The following is an 11052-nucleotide window of genomic DNA, read 5'->3' as shown; positions in this document are numbered from 1 at the left end:
GTGTATATGTCAACCCCAACATCCCAATTGATCCCTCTCCCCCGTTATCCCCCTGGTAACCATAAGTTTGTTTTCTACATCTGTGATTCTACTTCTGTTTTGTGAATAAGTTCATCTGTCCAAACTCCTCTTTTGTGGCTCTGCTCCTCGAAGCTTGGATCCCCTCGGTCATGCCATGGTTCAGGATGGCCACTGGAGGCCCAACCACCAAGTCTACATGTGGTCAGGAGGATGGGGCTCAGGCACACCCCAAGGGGTGAACTTTAGTTCCATGACTGCTCCAAGCTAAAAGGGGGACCGTTTTTATTCTGGGATGCCATATACCCAGCTAAAGGTGGAAGAAAAATTGGAATTATTGTTATTATTCCTTTCTTCTTATGGAGAGAGGGAAAACAGCACTGGAAGACAGCTGGCCTCCCCACATGAAGCTGAGTTTTGACCGAGAGGTGAAGCAGTCATGTACCATAATTCTGTAAAGCTCACCCTGTCCCCGTCCCTCAACCCACTAGCCTTTATCCCTTGTCTTACTGTCCCATTTTATTTTTCCCATAACTTTACCATTACCTGAAATCTCCTTGTTTATTTGCTGACACGCATTTCATGGTTACCCCACAGAGGGCAGGATCAGCCTCCCACCAGTACCACCAAATTGGTTCAGATGTCCAGAGTAATGAGAACACACAGGCCCGCAAGAGGGTCTGAGAGGGTCTGTTGCTCACAAGCTGAGACTTTCTGGGCAGAGCAGGCAATTAAAATGGCCTGAATGAAGACAGGGGCGAGTGGCTCTGGTGTTCATCTGGTTAAGGGGTGGGGCCAGGTTGGAGTTCTCTGCACCACGGGGATTTCTGTGGTCTGAACAAGGGAGGGAGTGCCCAGGCTTTCCTACCCACTTTCCCAGAGGCAGGACAAAGGGGAAAGGGTGAGATGGGGCTTGAAAGCTGTGGGCAGTCAAACATCCAAAACAGAGTCAGACATGTTTACTGTCTGTCTCCACTAGAATTCTAACTCCCACGAAGCCAGGGACCCTATCATCTTGTTCACCTCAGTATCCTCCATGTCTAAAACAGTACCTGGAAAATTAGGAATTCAATAAACATTTGTTAATACAAATAAACTCATTGCAAATTTTATAAACTCATCATAACAATGGCTTATTCAACAGGATCATGGAGCACCTGCTATATTCTAGTGACTTCGTGAGGTCTCAGGCATTCCATTGCCGAGACCAGCTCGGCAACTCAAGGCGAGTGACAGGTACCGCAAGCTTAAAGAAAACACAGACACGGATTTAAGAGAAAGATGGGACCAGGGGACTCAAGACCTCTAGGATCAAGAGCCTCGCTGATTGATCCCACTTGCTTTTATTGGGTTCTTGGCATAGCCTAAGGGTCTAACACTCCCAGTTTAGTCCCACAAACAAGGTTATCTTTGAAGTAAACAAACAAAGGCCTCACATGACTGGGGGCAATGATCTTTGTTTGCCTCCTGGGTCCGATTTGAGCAGGGTGTGGATTTGAGCTGGGTGTGGATTTGAGCTGGGCTTGGAGAGCAAAGCAGCCCTGGGGGCAGGAGACCTCTCTCAGAAGGAGTCAGGGTCTGTGCCCCACCCCTGTTGGCCCCTCTGCAACTGTGCCTGTCTTAGGTTGTTCCTCCCCTGAGGAATCTTACGCGTCTCTGGCTAACCAGCCATCCTCCAGGGCCAAACAGGGTGATGTGAGGTGTGCAAGTGAGGAAGGGGCTGCGCCCCCAGAGAGGGTCAATGTTCTGTTTCCTCGGTAGCCTATGTCCCCATGGTCTCCACGCCCAGCACCCTTAGTTCCTCCGCTGCTCAAGCAGGGCATCCTGCATCCAGTTGCTCGGCCCATATACTTTAATTACTTTTAGTAACATTTTCAAGGTTTCAGAAAGGCTTCTGAATGTTTTCCCACATTCCATAGCTAAATAAAACACATCATTGCCCTCCAGGAGCTTCAAATCCAGGGGGAGAGGCATCAGCCTTTCCTGGGGTGAGGCGATGAGTGTCCTGCCAGGTGAACGGAGGGCCATCAGAAAAGGCCCAGGAAAAGCCTGGTTTGGCCATTGTGTTAGAGGTTCAGCATCACAGGGCAAGGGGAAGAGGAGGAAAACTGCAGGGAAAGATGGCTGGAGAGAGATCTCCACTTCCATTCTTAACACGCATTTATTGAGCACCTTACTATGTGCTGAGTATTACACTGGGTCCGGGGGAAACTGTGGTTGTAATGAAATGAGGGAGACAGGTCTTAAAAGACCACACATTTGGTAATGGACAGCCTGTTGAAATCATGGAGTAGATGAGATTGCCTGCCTGCATCTCAAGAATTTTACAATGAAGGTGATGTTATTTCCCAGCAATTGGAACAGAGGAGCACTGGTTTGCCAGTTTCTAACACAATCTGTATCAGAACAATAGTCGCTTTGTGGTAGTGTCTCTGTATTTCCCTGTTGTTTTCACATATTTGTTTTACTCTGTGTTTAGTGAGGAGAAAAAGCTGAGAAAACACACAAAAAAATTTTCCTTTGTGGTACTGTTACCACTTGGAAGGGTGTCTTTGTCTCTGTCTCTGTCTCTCTCTCCTTAGGAATATAAAAACTATCTAAGAATAAAACACTGGGCAAGAATAGTTTATTTTTGTTTCAGATAAATTCCTGCTCTATTTATGTGATTTTTATTGCCCTTTGAAACATTGATTGGCCAGAAACGTCTTCACTGATAGCTTCCTTACTTTTAAAAGGAACATTACACTTCTAGAACAAGCAGACCCAGGGTTCCTACTGTTGGGATCATATTACCAAATACTTTGTCCTTAGCGCCTTCTCCTTTTTCATATTTTCCCACCTCTTTGCCTGGTGAGTTCTTATTCATTCTTCATGTCTGAATCCCACTACTCCTTCTGAGTCTGAGTTGAGGACCCCTCCTCTGTTTCCCCACCACCCATCATATTTACACACCTGTCAGGCTGTATTATAGTTGCTCATGTGTCTATGATCCCGGTAGAGTATGACTTTCGTGAGAGGAGGGGATGTTTCTCTTCTATCTTTGAAAGTACCTCCAACTCTTAGCACAGTGACTGGCATACAAAAGGAACTCAATATTTGTAAACTAAGTCAAAAATAAGTGAATGCATGGTTGTAGTGTCAAAGTAAATAGACTGTGACTTGTTTTTCTTGCTACCTCTACTCTGATTCCCATCTGCTTTTTTTTTACCCTTGAATATGTTGATACACATCTATATCAAGCAGGCGGATTACTACCCGTGTCTTTACCTGAAGCACATTCAGAGGAATGAAGAAAGCATGAATGGGCAAAGGAAACAGTGGATTACTCTTAAGGAAGCCCCACAGTTTCATATAGGGGAGTGAAAAGGGAAAAGAAGTATATTTTTACCTTTACAGTGACTTTTAACGTGTGAGTAAAGTAGTCCACAGTTACCGTTTTACTTGACTGTATTATGAACAAAGAAAAAAGTGAATTTTAAAGTAATTATTATAGCTAATACACAATACTAAGTCAGAAAGTCATGTGGTAGGTAAAGTTATATAGTGTCTATGTCCCAGACTGAAATGGGACCCCACATGGTACCTGATCCAGTCTGGCTAGAAATGTATCTTATTTCCACTTGAATGTGTGACTAGGGTATATATTTTATTTACTATTCAGGTTAATATTAATCATTTTAAAAATAAAAAAGGTCACTTGAAGACAGGGTATTAAATATAACGAAGCAGCTGTAGTAATTAATTCGAAGTTACGGGATTCAGATTTTCCACTGTGTAACTCATGATCACTTATGAAGATTCTTTTCTTTTTCTGATACTTCAATATGTTGTTGACCCATGATTTAAGTTAAAAGATAAATTATGTTGAAGTGATAGGGGGATTGATTGGAGAGAGGCCCAGGGAAATTTTTGTCACAATATAAACGTTCTATTTCTTGATTAGGGTGGTAGTTGCATGAGTTTATGCCATTGAACTATACCTTTAAGAACTGTGCATTTTATTTTATGTACAATATATCTCAGTTTTTTTAAAAGAGTATGGGGGGGAAGAAAGTTTATAATACTTTTATAAGATTTCTTTGTTTTTCTGAATTTGAGCTGAGTAAGCCCTCGACTTGAAAACTGAAGGGAATTATTCTTTAAAAAAAACTTGAAGCCTTGCTGCTGCTTGATTTTTATGTATAACAACAAACCTTGGCAAGAAAAAGCTGCAGGTTTCTTGTCTGCTCACAGAGAGACAAGTCCAAATGGCATGGACTTGTCTCTCTGTGAGTAGGATGTTAATAAAAATGAAGAAAACCATCCCTTCAGTCAGGGCAACTTGTTTTTAGCCTAAAAGCTCAGTCTACCATTGTCTGTTGATGTAAAACAATGTGATTGATACAAGTACACCTCATTTGATACAGACTAAAGAATTGTTATTCAAATATTATTAATGCACTAAATGAGCTCACTATTACAAATAATTTTGTGATGACTTTTTTTGCTAAGTAAGGAACTTGTAATGATGTAGACTATCTACCATTTGTACATCAATTCTTAGATGCACATATTTTTTACATTTGAACATCTCTGAAATTGAAAAGCTTTATACCATGGACGGCAACTTCTGTTGGCCATTGGCCAGGCAGCAGGCAAGACTGATGTGGCTTACACATCCATGAATTTGGTTGTTTTCCTTGATGAGTTGATTTCTGGTGAAATCATGAAAGTAGCAGCATCAAAATTTGCAGAATGGCAGAATGGGTATTAGCAACTTCGAAAAAATCCTAGAATTCTAGCATTAGTGGAACATCGTTTTTTGTTTTTTGTTTTTTTCTTTTTAGAGAAATGCTGTCTCACTGATGCTTTTGTTGGAACAAAGGATGACATATATGGAAAAACAGACACCAATGCCTCCAAGCTGATATATGATTCACAGTCGACAGACACAGAATGTGAAGTTGTTTTAGGACTACTTTGACTAGTTATTCTGGCTATATCTTCCTGTTCATGCATGTACAAGAGGGATATTTCATAACGTACATCTACATAAGTCTAAAAATGCTTTTTCAAGAAGTGTTAAATAGAAACTTCACGTGATAAGAAAGTGAGCCATAGTACAATTGGCAGCATAGTTTCTTTCATAGTGCTACATAAAATGATGGCCCATCTTGCAATTGATGGCATCTTAGAATTTATGAAAGCTGATCTTTGCACTTTTTACATGTTGGCTTTTCAGCCAAGGGGATGATAGAAGAGCAGGCAAGAAAGACTTGTCATCAAATAATATCTTAAATGTATGATAATAACAATACTATGTATCGAGTAGCTACTATAGGCCAGCTGTTAAGTGCTTTATATGTATCATTGCATGTAATTCTCCCCCAAAAGCCTGAGAGTTGTTATTGAATAAACATTTATCCCTTCTGAGCTGTTAAATAACATGTGAAGTTTGCAAAACTGAATCTGAACCTAGTTTTGCCTGACCTCTATAGTTCTTGATCTCTGTATAGTAGATTCTTGCCCTGCCTCTCCCCCCATTCCACCATCCCCACAAGTTCAAAGTGAAAGCTTACAGAAAGTGGAGAGAGAGAGATGAGAATCTGAGCATCATTCATTTTCTGTTCAGGTTATTTTTGAAAGCAGCTTCATCCTTGATCTGGTGATGCAGTTCTTCCTTCAATTATGTGCGATACCCCAGAATCCTAACATCAAGCCACCCTCCTTTTTGCCTTAGCTAGCTCTATTTCGGATGTTATCACTTGTAACAAAAAGCATACTACTGTAATCATTCACAGTTTTAATACATTTATACATATTACTTGTAATAATAAAGTATTACTTCTAACATACCTCTAACACAACAGCATTTGAGCCCTGCTGGCTCACTTCATTAAAATGCAAAAGGAACGAAGGGGGCTGTTTCAGTTACAGCCAGTAGCCCTGGAGGCACCTGATTCTCTCTGGGATTAAACAATGTCCTCATCAGCACTGGTAAGAAGTAGTGAATACAGCACAGAGAACATGGGACGCTGAGCCTGCTCGGTTTTCCTCTGAGCAGCTCTGTTTCAGCACAAGTTGCTTAACTCTGATGGAACTCAATTTCCTTGACTATAAAAAGAGGCAAATTACAAGATTTTTTTTTAAATTTTCATTGAAACATAGTTGATCTACAATGTTGTGTTAGTTTCAGATGTACAGCAACATGATTCAGTTATACATATATATTCCTTTTTAGATCCTTTTCCATTATAGGTTCAAGATGATTTCTAAGAACCTTTCTGGTTTTAAAATTTTGGGGCTCCTGCACAGATTAAAGACATCCATGGGTTACTATGTGTAAATAAAAACAGTGGACTTCATGGCTAGCTTCACCTCCAGTTCCTTTAGTAATACGTATTTTTTTCTTAATAGAATTCAAATTCAAATTCAATATTATCAAGTGATATGCTTAAGAAAATTAAATGACACAGACAGTCTTGCTCAATGGCAAAAATAAATGTTTTAACTTTAAAATATCAATACTTATTGATGATATAAAAGAATAAATTGATATTCTAAACGTTATCTGGGAACTACCTCAGCACAGGTTTCATACTACAAGACTTGTGACTCAGGGAAGATCTCCAAGTTCTGGAATGGTGCATTGAGTTCTTCATTCTTACCCCAGAATAACAGCATCCATCCTTGAAATGGAAGTCAGATATTTAACATTAAGCAATAAGAAGGACATGGGAATGTTCTTGTTTTTCCTTATGGATTTCAAATTTTAATACCGAAACACAGTATATGATGACTTTTTTCCCAAACTGATGACCTTAAAATAACACATTAAGGGAATTCCCTGGCAGTCCAATGGTTAGGACTCAGCGCTTTCATTCCCAGGTCCCAGGTCTGATCCCTGGTCAATGAACTAAGATCCTACAAGTTGCACAGCATATGCAAAAACCAACCAACAAAGACACATTAATAAGTGATTTGCAATTGTTAGAAAATAGTCATGTATTCAGTCTCAATTGCTACAATTTTACAAATCAAAACTAAACTCTTTACCCAAAATGTTGACTTGGAAAAACAAAACATGAAATGTGATTGGAAAATTACATTATTAAATATTTCTTCCAAAAGCACAAAGCATTTTTTTCAGGAAAAGTGGAATTGATTCAATAAAGCGACTTCAAGTTATATGTAATATATTTAAGGAGATACTCCTCAATATTACTCTTATTTACTGGTGCCACATAATTCCCTGGAGCAGCTATTTCCAAACTGAGGTTCATCTATGGCTTGGAATTTTTGATAGATTTCTATGACATCTAACTTGCTTATACTCAAGAAATTATTCAGGGGCATAATTTCCCTCATGTGTTCAGTACTTTGGGTAACATTTTAATAAAAAGAAAGTCAAGGAAAAGAACAAAACTACCTTTACTAAATACTAAACCTGTCCACTGCCTTAAATGTTCACACCAACAGATGGGGTCCACAGAACCACACACTGGGTAGGGCTGTACCAACTTGGCTTGTTGACTCAACCATCGCAAGTACATGTTCTGCAAGAGGAAAGGTTGCCTTTCAAAATCCCTGCCCCCAGATCTCCAAGCATCTCAGCATCTTAGTTATTCACGTGTAGCAAGGCCCAGATACTGTGCTAGTCCCAACAGTACATACGTAAATGACTGTGAGTGCCAGCAGGAAGCAGGCTCTCTGTGCAGCTCACAAGCAGCTAGCAGCAGTGATAGTCAAAACATGAAACACTTATGCAGCTTAAGCTGTGACCAATTTAACAAACATTAGGTATAAAGATCTATACTGGCTGCAGCAGTGCACCCTGGCTGAGTGTCAGCCCCAGGGAATTAATAGCTTGAGTGACTAGTGCAGCTTTATAGGTTACAAATATATTTTGAAATACATTATGTCACTTAATCCTCAAAAATTATGTTATGTAGGCATTACTATTTTTCTAAGTTATAGGTTAGAAAACTGAGACTTACAGAGGTCAAGTAATTTGCCATAGCTCACACAATTAGTAAGTGGTAGAACTTAGATAAACTACCTACCGGTGCTTAACACAACCAGTTTGTTTATTCTGTGGTTCCTCTTTCATTCTCAGGGCTAATTACAAGGACATGAAACTCTCTAATTTTGATTTTTTAAACTGTTCTATCGATTTAGATATTAGAAAATAAGCGACAAAAATGTTGATTCATCACTTCAGCTTCATGTTATTCAAATCACTCAGTTATCAGCAGTTCCTATTAAATAATTTTTTTCTTGGCCTATGGAAATGTTAATGACTAATACAAGAAATATGTGCATAAGACACTTTCAATGTTATTTTTGTGAGGCTCTTCTTCACTGCTCTCAACTTCTGCTACTGTCCGCATGTTAATCTGTATTGAAAAATATGAACCAAACAGCTGACTTCCTGGATGAAATTTATCCTACAGGTTTAATCTTAGAAAGCAAGGCATGACGTCATTGAGTCTTTTACAGGAGGATTAAAAATTCACTTACCCTGGAAAGAAGAGAAAAGGCTGTGGTTCAGAAGACTTTCACATAATCTATGCAGATACTCCATCCTCACAGAGGTGAAACCTGTTTCCTGATTCCTTGAATGTAGGCTGTGCATAGTGATTTCCATCCAAAGAGGGCCGTGTGGGGGAGGGGGGGTGTGCAGGGAGTAACTTTACAGTGGAGAAACTTGACAAGTAATACTTCATCCAGGTAATCAAGGTCAACATCAACAGTGATACGTCACATTAATGGTATGTACCTTTGATATGATGTGATTAAAATGGCATTCTGGGATCTTCCTTCCCAAAACTCATAACTGCAGTCTAATCATGAAAACCATTAGACAAATCCAAGTCGAGGGGCATTCTACAAAAAAACGCCTGAACAGTACTGTTCAAAACTGTCAAGTCATCAAAATCTAGGGAAGTCTGAGAAATTGTCAAAGCCAAGAGAAGCCTAAGGAGACATGATAACTAAATGCTATATATCTTGGATGGGAGCCTGTAACCAAAAACAGGATATCAGGTAGAAACTAAGGAAATCTGAATATTGCATGAGCTTTAGTTAATAATAATGTACAAACATTGGTTCATTAATTGTAACAAATATACCAATACTAGTGGAAAACGTTAATAATAGGGGAAATTGTATGAGGTATATGGAAAACTTCTGTACTATCTTTGCAATCTTTTTTTTTATAAATCTAAAATTGTTCTAAAAAAATGAAGTTTATTTTAAGAAATAACTCATTTATCATTTTGACATTTCAATAGTTGATCACACTACACCAGGCCTTCGGTTTACTCAAAATGCCTAAAGAAGTAGATAGGGGACTTCCCTGGTGGCATAGTGGTTAAGAATCCATCTGCCAATGCAGGGGACATGGGTTCCAGCCCTGGTCCAGAAAGATCTCACGTGCAGCAGAGCAGCTAAGTCCGTGAGCCACAACTACTGAGCCTGCGCTCTAGAGCCCGCAAGCCATAATGATTGAGCCTGTGTGCCACAGTTGCTGACGCCCATGCGCCTAGAGCCTGTGCTCCACAACAAGAGAAGCCACCACAATGAGAAGCCTGCACACCACAACGAAGAGTAGGCCCCACTGCCGCAACTAGAGAAAGCCCGTACACAGCAATGAAGACCCAACTCAGCAAATAAATTAATTAATTAAAATAAAAAGTCAGTCAGATCCTGGCAGCAGCTGCGGCACCTTTTTCTTTTCTGGCTCTCCTTGCTATCTCCTTTTTGCTTCTGGAAACATGGCCTCCGGTGTGGCTATCTCTGATGGGGTCATCAAGGTGTTCAATGACATGAAGGTGCGTCGGTTGTCGACACCAGAGGAGGTGAAGAAGCACAAGAAGGTGGTGCTTTTCTCCCTGAGCGAGGACAAGAAGAACATCATCCTGGAGGAGGGCAAGGCGATCCTGGTAGGTGATGTGGGCCAGAGTGTAGACGACCCCTACGCCACCTTTGTCAAGATGCTGCCAGACAAGGACTGCCGCTACACCCTCTATGATGTGACCTATGAGACTAAGGAGAGCAAGAAGGAGGACCTGGTGTTTATCCTCTGGGCCCTGAGTGTGCAACCCTTAAGAGCAAAATGGTCTATGCCAGCTCCAAGGACACTCTCAAGAAGAAGCTGACAGGGATCAAGCATGAATTGCAAACAAACTGCTACGAGGAGGTCAAGGACCGCTGCACCCTGGCAGAGAAGCTGGGCACCAGCGCCGTCATCTCCCCGGAGGGCAAGCGTTTGTAAGTCCCCTCCAGCCCCTGCCTGGAGCATCTGGCAGCCCCAGATCTGCCCACGGGGGTTGCAGGCTGCCCCCCTCCTGCCAGACCGGAGAGGCTGGGGGAATCCCAGCAGAGGGAGAGCAGTCCCTTCACCCCAGGTGGCAAACAGCACCCCCACCCCCTGGACCCTCCTCCTCCCTCCATCCCTGACGGTTGTGGCCTTCCCGAACCGCTTTTGATCTTCTGATTCCTCTTGGGTTGAAACAGACCAAGTTCCCCCCAGGAACCCCTGTTTTGGGGGGACCTGTACTTTTTTAACAACACCCTAATTTCCCACCTGTTCCTCCTTTTTCCCATGCTGCCAACTTCTAATCGCAATAGTGACTCTGTGCTTGTCTGTTTAGTTCTGTGTATAAATGGAATGTTGTGGAGACGACCCCTCCCTCTCCGCCTGGTTCCCCTCTCCTTTTTCCCTTGGTCACAGCCACTCATGGAAGCAGGACAGGGTAGGGACCTTCAATTTTAAAAAAAGAAAAAAAAGAAGCAGATAAAGTGAGGCTGGAATTCCTCAGAGCTGCCCTTGCTGGTTCTCAGGGAGCCTACCCCCTACATCACCACCACCCCGACTTTATCCTCTTTCACTTTGGTTTCACAGCCAAGGTTCTTGTAAGAAAAGTGTAGACTTGCAGGCTCTACTTCACCTTTCATTCACTCTTCAAACCACTGCAGTCATGTGTCTACCCAACGATGACTCCAAGTCCAAATCCAGTGGATCCTTCGCAGTCTCCACTTATTTAATCTGAT

General features: G+C 41.4%; 1 pseudogene; it reads left to right on the top strand.

Annotated features, from left to right (window-relative positions):
* The first annotated feature begins 9767 nt into the window (after positions 1 to 9767).
* On the top strand, positions 9768 to 10273 carry LOC130844767 (cofilin-1-like; annotated as a pseudogene).
* Positions 10274 to 11052: the final 779 nt, after the last annotated feature.

Source organism: Hippopotamus amphibius, chromosome 1 (genome assembly GCF_030028045.1).
Source record: "Hippopotamus amphibius kiboko isolate mHipAmp2 chromosome 1, mHipAmp2.hap2, whole genome shotgun sequence".
NCBI lineage: Eukaryota > Metazoa > Chordata > Mammalia > Artiodactyla > Hippopotamidae > Hippopotamus > Hippopotamus amphibius.
The sequence above is the reverse complement of the archived record's forward strand: the minus strand, read 5'-3'. Positions and strand labels throughout refer to the sequence as shown.